Genomic DNA, 12,397 nt, shown 5'->3' with positions numbered 1-12,397 from the left:
GAAGCCAGAAGATTAGGATGGTGCATAGAGGCAGGCAAGATCAATGGGAGGCTCTAGGTCCACGACTAGCCCATGGAGGCCTGTGTATGCATTCAAAGAGCCCTTTCTCTGGATAAAGCTCCATTCCAGGGTAGCAACCCTATACTTTAGGCCTAGAAAATTCTGATGATTCTGTAATGGGTGCCCCAAAGTTAAGAACAAGAATGAGTGAATTGTGTTTACATAAGGTTGGATACAGTTAAGCATAGTCAGAGAGCAATTCAGTCTTCACTTAATTACTCTGAGATTTGGTTTCCTTATGTTTAAGACTGGAAGAACACTATCTTGATCGAAAAGTTATAGAGGTGATAAAATGAGAAGCAATATAAAACTTTCTGCCCTAGCACCTTCTGGCACCATAATGGAAATTCAATAGCATGCTAGTTTCTGTCTTTCTTTGCCAGAGGATGAACCCTTTGCTGCAGCCCCTATGCCCCATTGCCTCGAACTCTTTGCTGCAGCCCCTATGCCCCATTGCCTCGTAGAGTGCGGGAGACAATGAGAAGGAGGAGACAGCATTGAATGGACTTCCAATCCAACTTCCCTCCCCCAGCCGCGGGCACTCTAAACACACTAATGAGGCTGTTTTTTAGGGCCATCCTTGGAGGAAACACGACCCATCACAATTTCCCAATCTGTTTCCTTGTTCCTGAAATATGCTTACAAAGCAGCATTTCTGTTCTGGGAATAGCGGCAATAAATGGACAAAGATGTACAGCCCCAAGTATTCTCAGTTGTGAAGCGTGCCAGGTTATTCTAAGGGAACACATTTATTTATCGCATACAGTAAAGCCCACTCTTCCTAGTGCACACTACAATTCTGTATGTTCTGATAAAGCTGATGTAGCAACGACAGCACCAAGACGCAGTTCCGTTTCCCCACTCTCCACAATCCACCTCTGCTGCTTGTTGGCAGTCAACCTTCTCTGCACCGCGAGCCCCTGATAAGCACATCGGTTTTCTGTCCCTATAATCTTGCCTTTTCCAGAATGTCATATAAATGGGTTCATATAGACGTTTACATTTTATTGAACATCATGTGATTGAGATTCCTCATGATCGTTGCATGAATCAGTAGCTCATTTCTTTTTATTGCAGGGTAATATTCCACTATGCAGATGAACCACAATTTGTTATCCATTCACCAGTTGAAGGGAATTTGGGTTGTTGCCAGATTTTTATGATTATGAATAAAGCTGCTGGAAATTTACCTATACAATTTTTTTTGGTGTGTGAATGTAAACTTTTATTTCTGTAGATAAATCCTATGGGTGGGTGGTTGCTTAACTTTAGAGGAAACTGTCAAACAATTTTCCATTCTCTCCAGCTGTTCTGCAACCTTAATGTTCAGTCTTTAAAAGCCTAAATATCCCAATATTTTCAATGAGCAGGATCAATAAAACCAGTTGCTGTGGAGTTGATCCTGGCTCGCAGGGACTCAGTGACGCCGGTCCTGTGCTGCCTCGTACTTGTCGTGATGTTCGAACCTGTGCTTGCAAATATTGCACCCATCCTCGCCATCACTGGAGCCCTCCTCGTTTCATGGAGCCTCGGCTTTACCAGGCACGATGTCCTTTTCCAGGGCCTGGTTTCTCTGGACAACATGTTCAAAGTATATGACAAGAAGTCTTGCCAGACTTGCTTCTCAGGAGCATTATTATGGTCATGCTTCTTCCAAGAGTGATAGTATTATTATTATTGTACAGAACAGCATTTGAATGCCACTGGTCTCTTGCTTTCTCTTGGACTGTTTCAAGGGGAGGAAGCGAGATTAGACTTACTCTATGAATACAGCTGTAATAACAATAAGAACCCTTCTGGAGGATTTGTAAGGAAACCTTTTTCTCTAGGTCCTTTAATTAAATTAATTATTTTTTAATTCTTTAAAAATTGTTTTAAATTTATTTTTTTATTAAATCATTTTATTGGGGGCTCGTACAGCTCTTATCACAATCCATACATGCATCCATTGTGTCAAGCACATTTGTACATTTGTTGCCATCATCATTTTCAAAACATTTTCTTTCTACTTGAGCCCTTGGTGTCAGCTCCTCATTTTCCCCCTCCAGCTCCACCTTCCCTCCCTCACGAACCCTTGATAATTTATCTTTTTTTTTCATGTCTTACACTGATTGATGTCTCCCTTTACCCACTTTTCTGTTGTCCATCCCCCTGAGAGGGGGCTGCAAGGCGAGCAAACCTTTTGAGGCCTGTGACTAGCCATGAGTGATGTTGGAAGCAGATCCTCCCCACCTGAGAACTAAGCTGACCAAGCCCAGTCAACACTCAGTTTGAAGCTTAGTGAGGCACTCAGAGTCATAGCCACTTCTAATGTGATGATTGTCTGGTCTTGTACCGTGTCCAGTTTAAAACAGAATCGTCATGATGTTTTAGCAATTCCTCCAAGCTCTTTATATTTGGACATATAAAGCTTTTTTTTCTTTTTGATTTTCAGTGGGAGATTGCCTTTGTTCTATTACTAGACGTGGAAACTTCAACTAACACTTAGAACAGACTTCTTTCCTTTTGGGTAAATTAGAGTCAGCTCTTTAGCAACACAAATATAAAGTAAGCATCCGCCAGATTTACCTAATTAAAACTGTGAATTTAACAAGTATATGAATGTAGGAACTGCCTGCTTCTAGTGGATTGCTGCCTTGGAAAATTAGTAAATTATTTGTTCATTTTCTAAATATAAATTTGAGCTGGACTGATTAAGCCAGAATTCAGAGTACTTGAGACCTGGTTTTAGCCTTGGGAGGCTGTGTTAGTCTGGGTGCTTTAGAGAAACAAATCCACAAAAACTCATGTATAAGAGAGAATTTTATATAAAGGTTAAGTGCACATCAAGAAAACATCCCAACTCAGTGCTGCCCAAGCCCACAGGTCCAACATTAACCCATATGTCTGACACCAATCCACAAAGTCCTCCTCCACCTCATAAAACACACACTATGATTCCGACTGCAGGAGGAAAGCCAAGTCAGTGAGTGTGTAAGCATCTCAGCACTGGCAGGGGTCTCCATATGGCTGTTCCAGCACTCAGGACTGTACTAGGTTAGGCCCAAGTAGCTTCTCCTTGGAAATGTCTTACAGGAAGTGAGCCTTGCCAGCTGAAGCAGGGAACTGGCTAAGGCAGCTGCATCCTAGTCTGACCATCAGAAAGCAAGAGACCCGAGAACTAGAAAGGCGAGGCTTACTGAGCCATTTATCCCTCTGCCCTTCAATTAACCTCACATGTGTTTATCGGCTAGGTTGGCACAATAAAATAACTACTTTGGAGGCTGATCATACTGCGTTAAACACATCACAAAATTTGATTCCAGACCAAGGCTGGATGAGAACAATAATTTAGACTAGGTTCAAGATTGCTTTTGTGTTGTTACTTACCCCTAAGCAGTTAATATGCAGTACAAAGTTTATATACATGATACAGCTGCAGGTAGGTATATATAGCCTCCCATGACTCCCTTATCGCTTACGGAGGCACACTCAAAATTTATTGCCTATTGTCAACCTGTTTAGAATGTGATGTTATACTCTCCAGGAGAATCACAATATCTTTACACCTCTAACCACATCAAGATACTGTATTTGTTTATTTCATTTAGAGCATATGGTCCCAATTTTTTTTGGCTTACTATCTGCTTTTCAAGAAAAACAAAACAAAACTTAATGCCTTGTGGCAATTAAAAACCTTTGTACTATAGCCACCAACCCAAGATAAAGTGTAGATATCTGCTTTTGCACTGCCCCCCAGGTCCGTGGTTCTCAACCTTCCTAATGCCATGGCCCTTTAATCTAGTTCCTCATGTTGTCGTGACCCCCAACCATAAAATTATTTTTGGTGCTATTTCATTACTGTAATTTTGCTACTGTTATGAATTATAATGTAAATAACTGATACAGAGGATGTATTTTCATTGTTACAAATTGAACATAATTAAAGCATAGTGATTAATCACCAAAACAATATGTAATTATATATTGTGAAATTTTTTTTCTAATGACAAATTAATGAAATTTGGTCTTGAAGCGTGGTGTAGTATGGGTAACAGTCTTCATACCTGGTACTCATATGTGAGTGTATATGCATGTGGGCAGACCCACCTGGAGATGGATAGAGGAGCAGTGTCTCGGTTTCTAAGACCATTGGAATTATCTGTTTTCCAATGGTCTTAGGCAACTCCTATGAAAGGGTTGTTTGACCCCCCAAAAGGGTCACAACCCACAAGTTGAGAACTGCTGTGCTAGATCATTCTGGTGCTTCCAGAGGTGATATCACCCATTTTGGACACATTGATTTAGAGCAAAACTTCTTTTACATAATGTTGAGTTTCTGGGCCTTGAAGTTCTTCCTATGCCCATACTGGTTGTGTTAGGCCAGGTCTCTAGAGATGCAAAAACAGTGAGGTTTATATGTGTATGTATACAGAAGGAAATTTACATCAAGAAATGACTCGCACAATTTTAGAAGCAGGTAAGTCCAGTCCAGTTCAAGACCATGGGTAAGATGGTACTGGAGGCATCTCCTGACTCTTGTAGCTGTGGGGGCTGACAAACCAGGAAGCAGAAAAATAAAGCAGGAAGACTAGAGGCTGGTGGAAGCAAAGTTGAATGAATCTAAAGTCAACAGGCTTCTGATAGCTCCTGGGATTGGCAGGCAATATGGCAGGAGGTTGATAAATTCAATGTAGGATCTGGATCCAGCAAATGTAACAAGCTTTCCCACAGAATCTGTTTTAAAACAGGCTTCACCCCTGGTGAGTTTTTCTTCCAATTGCATCCAGAGTCTAACAGGACTCAGGAGACTGCACTACACTACAACTGCTGGTGCTTAAAGTTGCTTACATTGTGTTAGATCACATGTGTGATCTGCCAAACTATGGAGAACAGTGATCTAGATAAGTTGACACAAAATCTATGAAACCGGGCATACTCCATTTAGCTCCTATCCTATCTATAAGGTCGATTGGGCACATCTAGCTATGGGCTACCCAGTCACCTTGCCCATATCCCCAGCCAGCAGTGAGCAGTATAAAATGACCTTGGGTCAAAAGTTGTGTGTGTGTGTGTGTGTTGGGATACTGTTTTCTTATTTAATGTAAATAAGACCCGCCCCTTAAACAAATATCAAAACCCCAACAAAGTTCTATTGTTACAGTGTAGATATTTTTATTTACTTTAGTTCTGATGATGATTTGCTGCACAATGTTAGATAAATATCATCTTTGTACCTCAGTTTCTTCTGAAGAATTGGGGAAATCCCATGGGAGTTTTATTTTTTTTTGGGGGGGGGGCGTTTCCGGGAAAACCAGAAAACCTGCTAGACAAATTCTAAAAGAGCTGTAACACTTTCCCTGGGATTTTTATAAATATTGTACACACTGTGTCAAGGACTTCAAGGAGCCCGGAGATGTAGTGATTAAGTGTTTAGCTGCTACCCATAAGGTTACTGATTCAAATCTACCTCTAGTAACTCCTCTGGAGGGAGATTGGTGGTCTGCTTTCAGAATGACTATGGCCAATTCATGAATGCTTGCAGACAATTGACCTAACATTGTTTCTAGAGTTTCTCTTCAATGTCCAAGTTAAATGAGTAGTGTCTGGAGCCTTTAAAGCTTTCCCAAAGCCATCCAAGATATAGCCTTCTGTCTCTATCTACTTGAAACAGCAGAGGAAAGATAGAGATTCAAGAATCAGAGGAGGAACTGGATTATAAACTAAATCGCCTCCTAAAACCATTACTAGGAGGCCAAAGAAATAGACGATGCCTCGCTACTGGCTGTTTTGGTCAAGGACCCACTACGTTAGTACTGAACCGAAGGAAGGAGAGCATGGAGCAGAACGTCAAACTCCTATCTATATCAGATCCACTAGATTCACCGAGGCTGGAGAAGCCCTGAAATTAATGTCTGGAAGTAATCTTTAAACTTTGAATTGAAACTATTCCACGAAGCCAGGTACAAAAAAAAGTTTTAACAAATTAATAATGAATGGTTGCTTCCAGTAATAGCAACTGAGTGGGAACTGATAACAGTCCACCGAAAGCACAAGTGAGAAGGGGCAGAGGGCCTGAACCGATGGTGATTAAACAAGCTGGGCAGACACAGTGTGGTGACCAATGTTATTGAATTGTTATGTAGAAATTGTGAATGGATGTATGTTTGGTTGTGTAAATTATTACTAAAATGAATTGAAATGGCTTGTTTTTTTTTTTGGAAAATAATGTTACAGCCAAGAAAACCCTAACGGCAATTCTATTGGATTGCACAGGTCACCTAGCAACAGCACAAGGGATCCTAAACCATTTGGAAAGAGTGTTGAAACCAGGCAATGAACAAAATGGCCACAATGAGATTCAGCAGAATTAAGAGCTCCTGAGTGTATTTATATATCTATAAACCCTATTATTTTCATAAATGACAATATCTTCTTAAACCAAGTCCCTAAATTCAGAAACTCATGGCATGTCCTGATTTTTAACATACATTGGGTAATATTATTTAAATTTAACAAATTGCTGCATGTCATTATAAAAATTCAGTGACAGAATCAAAATGTTACATGTCATTATGGATGTAAGTAGCAGTCAATTGTTTATGCTAATGGCTTGAGAAAAGCTATAAAGTATAAATAGTCCTTCTCCGTAATCTCCTATAGGACTTCTCTGGACACTGACTGACTCAGTGCAGACAAGACACATCTCAGGATAGCAACTAGCAGGAGTCAAGTCCACTCCCTGATCCACATTCATATTGGTGCTCATGACACACTCTTCAACACAGCCCCCGAAAATCTGGAAAAACCAGTCAGTTTGGAAAGAAATTTGGACAAATCATAGAAATCCCGGGGTAGGTTCAAAGTAAGTGGTAAGCACTGAAAGGGATTACAATAGGGGAGTCTGGGTAGAATGGGAAGAAAATGTGGAATGAAACTCAAAATCATAAAAATAAAATTGTGAATCAGGCTTACTTTCTGATAGAAACTGTGGAACCCTCACGGCTGTGGTTCTCAGACACTCTCCAGGCCTGGAAGTGAACTCACCCGGCGGCTCAGCGTTCCCCACATATTGTTGCTGTGAGCTGCTGTGAAGTCTGTTTCAACTCCTGATAACGCCACGTTCTGCAGAAGGAAACGCTGCTTCACCCTGTGCTGCACCGGCAGTGGGTCATTTAACACGGCTCCTCTAGGCAAATGCTCTAGCTCCCAACAAAGGAGTGCTTCCTTGCTCGGTGTGGTAAGAAGGTCAGGGAAGGTACTAATAGTATTCACCTGTGAGTAATTGTGAGCAGCGGTCCCTGGAGTGGCATCCGGCTGTGTATGAAATGAGTCCTCTGAGAAGCAGGATTTTATTGCCAGCAATAGTTAGGCGTGGTGCGTGGCCTCTGGATTCCAGATCCCTGCACAGGGAACCTCTTGGATCCACGTGACAGCCATACCATTAAAGGAGCGGCATGGAAGCAAGAACCGAAAAGCATGAGCAGAGTGATGGACTTCCTTCCCAACGCACCGGGCTTTTGTGCAGGAGGCTGGCTTGCAGAGTAGGGTGTCTCTGGGTGCTTAATTGGGGGAGTGGAGCTGAGTGTCTTTGGGCTGAGGTTTACTGGAGTGGGTGCCTCTGGGTGCTTAATTCAAGGAGCTAGGTTTGCTGGCCCTTGGAGTTTGAGCTGAATGCCTTTGGGTTGAAGCTTACAGCAGAGTGGTAAGCCCCTTCCGGATATTTACTCACAGGACTGAAACTTTGTAACACTGTACTAGTGAACAAAGGACCATGAGCCTTTGATTGTGTTAACACCCTTTAAATAATCCTTTAATCCTGAATGCTGTCTGTGAGTTTCTGTGTAGCCATCACCATGCATAATTCGAAGCCAGAGAAATCAAGTAGAAAAGTAGAGAACATGATTTAAGACAACTCATGTGCCATCCTCAAAATCCTGCTGGGGCCCATTGTTGTAGCCACTGTGTTACTCCATCCAATTGAGGGCCTTCCTCTCTTTCCCTGACCCTCTAGTTTACCATGCAGGATAGCCTTTCCAGGGACTGGTCTCTCCTGATAACATGTCCAAAACGAGTGAGATGAAATCTCTCTCTCTCTTTGTTTCTAAGCAGTATGTTGACTGTACTTTTTCTAGGTCATATTTTTCCTGGTAGTCCATGGTACTTCCAATATTCTTTACCAGCACTCTTCTGCAGTCTTCCTGACTCATTGTCCAAATTTCACATGGATATGAGGTGATTTAAAATATCATGGGTTGGGTAAGGTACCCCTTAGTCCTCCAAGTGACATCTTGGCTCTTCAACACTTTAAAGAGGTCATTTGCAGCAGATTTGCCCAGTGCAGTGCATCCTTTGATTTCGTAACTGCTGCTTCCATGAACAGAGATGGTGGATCCAAACATAATGAAATTCTAGACAACTTCAATCCTTTCTCAGCTTATCATGATGCTGTTAATTGGTCTATTTGTGAGGATTTTTGCTTTCTTTACCCTGAGTTGCAACACGTGTGGAAGGCTGCAAGCCAAGTGATAGACACAGCTCTAAGAGAGATAACAACCTCAGGAGGCACATATTCCTTAGAACAGGAACCATATGAAATTCAAGAGCAGATTTGGCCCCAGAGGCCAAAGCTCAGAGGGCAGCAAGAGATTAAAAAAATAGGATAAATGGCAACAGGAAGTGGGGAAAGTTGCTGCTATTTTGTGAGGATCCCAATCAATGTCATGAAACAAAATTTGTATAAATTCTTTAATGAAAACCCAAGTTGCTTTGTAAACTTTCACCCAAGTTGCAGTATAAACTTTTTTTAAGTGGCAATGGGACATATTTCTCTTTGTTATGAGATTCAACGGTGAAAAACTGCATAATGAATAAAGAAGACTGAAGAAGATTTGATCCCTTTGCATTATGGTGTTGGAGAAGAACATTAACCCTATGGTAGACTGTCAGAAGAAAGAATAAATCTATGTTTAAAGAAGCATAGCCAGAATCCTCCTTAGCAAGCAGACAGTGGTATTGAACACTAAAGGGCAAACAGGGTTACTAGCTGCTAATATTCTTTGAGATCAATAATGTGGATAGAGGAATTTAGAAAGGTAGTAGAGAAAGAACATTTTGTTGGTCAATTAGAGCAGAGTTTAAGGCACTGATGACTTCTTTGTGTGTCCCATCTCTACTTTTGGAACCTCTTCACAGGCTCCCAAAGGAAATGTAATGATAAAAGATTTAGTAAAAATCTACCCAAGGAAGAATGATGGAGAGTTTGCCAGTGACAAGGCAGTGCAGGCAGCAGGGGCCACCTGTAAGATCTAACTGAGGTCCTGCCGAGGGTCTAAGAGAGGCTACAACGGGGGGCATGGTCAGGCTGAAGTTAAAGGTTGCCGTTCTAATTTGAGCAATCAGTTCACCTCGGTCAAAGCTGCATGTGCAGAAAAGTCCTGAAGAGTTGATAACCTATACTCTCAAACATGTCGCTGTTCGTGGCTGTTAGGTCTCCTGTACCAGCTTGATGATCATGTGATCCACAAGGCTTTCATGGATCTTCAGAAGTAAATCACCAAGCCTTTAGTCTGCTCCAGTCTGAAAGGGCCACGGAAACTACTCCCATCATGGGTCACCCTGCTGGCGTTAAAAATACCAGTAAAAATAAACTTCTAGCAACACAACACAAGGACAGTACAGCAAGCTGACAGACAAGTGGGTTTTCCCTATTGCTAAATTGGATGCCACAAGAATTCCTCATACAGAATCACTCCCTGTATTAACAGAGGAGCAAGGCATTCAGAAAGGTGGTAACAAAGACAAGCAATCATATAGGATATGGATCTAGTCTATGACAGTATAGTTTCCTTAACTCGACTTACTTAGTAGCAGCAATTACTGCCGCAGCATTACTGAAGTAATTGAGGATGTAGGCATTTCTAAATAAAAAGAACCACTATGGAGTCTGTGAGCATGCTGGGGCCTTCATGCTTCCTGAATACAGACTGGAGCCAGAGACCTCATGCCTAAGGAAAGGCATCAGAGAACTTAAAATAAGCCAACCACGCAAACAAGCACAAAAATATGGCAAGCAGAGCGAGGAACAAAAGCAAGGAAAAGTCTATAACGTAGTAGCTTTAACAGCACATTCCTCAGATTTTTTAAGAGGCTGCTCTTTTTTTCTTTTTTGCACTCGGCCCTGGAAATGAGGTAGTAGGTCCTGGAAGAGATCCAGGAACCAGGCTGGGTTGGGGAACCATGCATAGATTAATAGGGAACAAACTAGCCAGAGGAGGGCCAAACTTGGAGGCCATTGCTTGCTTTAAATGATGGGGTTGGAAAGCAAACTCAGGAGAAGCGAACTTACGTGTGATGTGAGTCTGTTGAGACAGCAAACAACTGGGCCCCGAAGCATCATGTGGGTGGAGTCTTTCCTTTGAAAATGCATCTTATTTCATTTTGTACTTTGCAATTCAAAATTAAGCAAAAAAAGTTCTCAAAGGTCTGATGAAGAGAGCAATCCAGTATGTGTGGATGTTCTCCTGTACCCACCTGCATTATTTCTGCATGCGTGTGTCCTCTCATTCAGCTAACAGCACGCCGTGACTGTCAACACACGACGGAAACTGTTCTTTGTGTTCTTGTGAGGGTCTCAAATCCTACATGGTATAAGTCACTATTTTATTTCCAAAGTACATATCAGATGTATAAACACTCATAATAGCAGTTTAGGAATAGAAATATGTCTACCTTTGTGAAGACCCCTAATGTTAAACATAATCCATTAGATTCTGAAACTGGCAATTTAAGATTATCATATACTTGCTATTTTATACTTTTTTGGCTTTGTTTTGACATGTCTTGGTCCTGAAGACATAGTTTTGCCTTGGTGACTAAGCATTATTGAAGTATTTGCCTTGTTTATGATCTTCATTGCTTTCTTAAGCAGTGTTCAGTCACTTGAGATTTTATCCTGTACAAGTGAATATCCCATATATTTTAGTCTAAAAAGCTTTCCTAGTCAAAGGGCATTCATGGAGGTCTAGACAAAGACATGTACATGCAAATATATATAGGAGGTTGGGGAAATAGATCTTTGTGTCTATATTTATAGATCAAGTATTAAGGTGGCGGAAGGACCTTGGGCCTCTACTCAAACACTCCCTCTATGCATGAATACCTTCTTTTATTAAATTGGAACTCTATGATGCTCACTCTCCCGACACAACAGCTGGAGCCTACATGGGTGAACAAGTAAATGTGGTGAAGAAAGCTGATGGTGCCCGGCTATCAAAAGAGATAGTGACTGGGGTCTTAAAGGCTTGAAGATAAACAAGCGGCCATCTAGCTCAGAAGCAACAAAGTCCACATGGAAGAACACACCAGCCTGTGTGATCGAGTGGTCCCAAAGGGATCAGTTACCAGGCATCAAAGAACAAAAAATCATATCATCGACTGCACACCTCCATGATAGGATCGCTGAAGACAAATGGGTGCATAAGCAAATGTGGTGAAGAAAGCTGATGGTGCCCGGCTATCAAAAGAGATAGTGTCTGGGGTCTTAAAGGCTTGAAGGTGAACAAGCGGCCATCTCGCTCAGAAACAAATAAGCCCACATGGAAGAAGCACACAGGCCAGTGCGATCACGAGGTGCCCAAGGGACCAGATATAAGGCATCATGCAAAAAAAAAAATATGTGTGTGTATGTATGTGTATTTATGTGTATATGTATATATGTATGTGTATATATATATTATATTAAATGAAGGGGGAAGTGCAGAGTGGAGACCCAAGGCCCAAGTGTCAGCCAATGGAGATCCCCTCATAGAGGGGCTTAGGAGAGGAGATGGGTTAATTAGGGTGTGAGGTAGTATCGATGAAGAACACAGCTTTCCCCCAGATCCTGGATGCTTCCTCCCCCCAACTACCATGATCCGAATTCTACCTTGCAGGGCTGGATAGGACAGAGGCTGTACACTGGTACATAGGAGGGTTGGAGATACAGGGAATCCAGGGTGGATGATACCTCCAGGACCAAGGGAGTGAGGGACGATGCTGGGAGAGTGGAGGGTGAGTGGGTTGGAAAGGGGAAACTGATTACAAGGAGCCACATGTGACCTCTTCCCTGGGAGAGGGACAACAGAGAAGGGGGGAAGGGAGACCCCGAATAGGGCAAGATATGACAAAATAACGAGGTATAAATTACCAAGGGCATATGTGGGAGGGGGGAAAAGGGAGGGAGGGGGGGAAAAAAAGGAGGACCTGATGCAAGGGGCTTAGGTGAAGAGCAAATGCCTTGAGAGTGATTGGGACAGGGAGTGTATGGGTGTGCTTTGTACAATTGATGTATGTATATGTATGGATTGTGGTAAGAGTT

The 12,397-nt window shown here is 42.0% G+C and overlaps 1 non-coding gene across 1 annotated transcript; it reads right to left on the bottom strand.

Moving 5' to 3' along the window:
• Positions 1-5,334: 5,334 nt before the first annotated feature.
• On the bottom strand, positions 5,335-5,396 carry LOC142427043 (U7 small nuclear RNA). The gene has a single exon (XR_012779879.1). It is a non-coding gene; the product is annotated as a U7 small nuclear RNA (small nuclear RNA).
• Between the last annotated feature and the right edge of the window lie 7,001 nt (positions 5,397-12,397).

The sequence above is a fragment of the Tenrec ecaudatus genome, chromosome 14 (assembly GCF_050624435.1).
Source record: "Tenrec ecaudatus isolate mTenEca1 chromosome 14, mTenEca1.hap1, whole genome shotgun sequence".
Taxonomy (NCBI): Eukaryota; Metazoa; Chordata; class Mammalia; order Afrosoricida; family Tenrecidae; genus Tenrec; species Tenrec ecaudatus.
The sequence above is the reverse complement of the archived record's forward strand: the minus strand, read 5'-3'. Positions and strand labels throughout refer to the sequence as shown.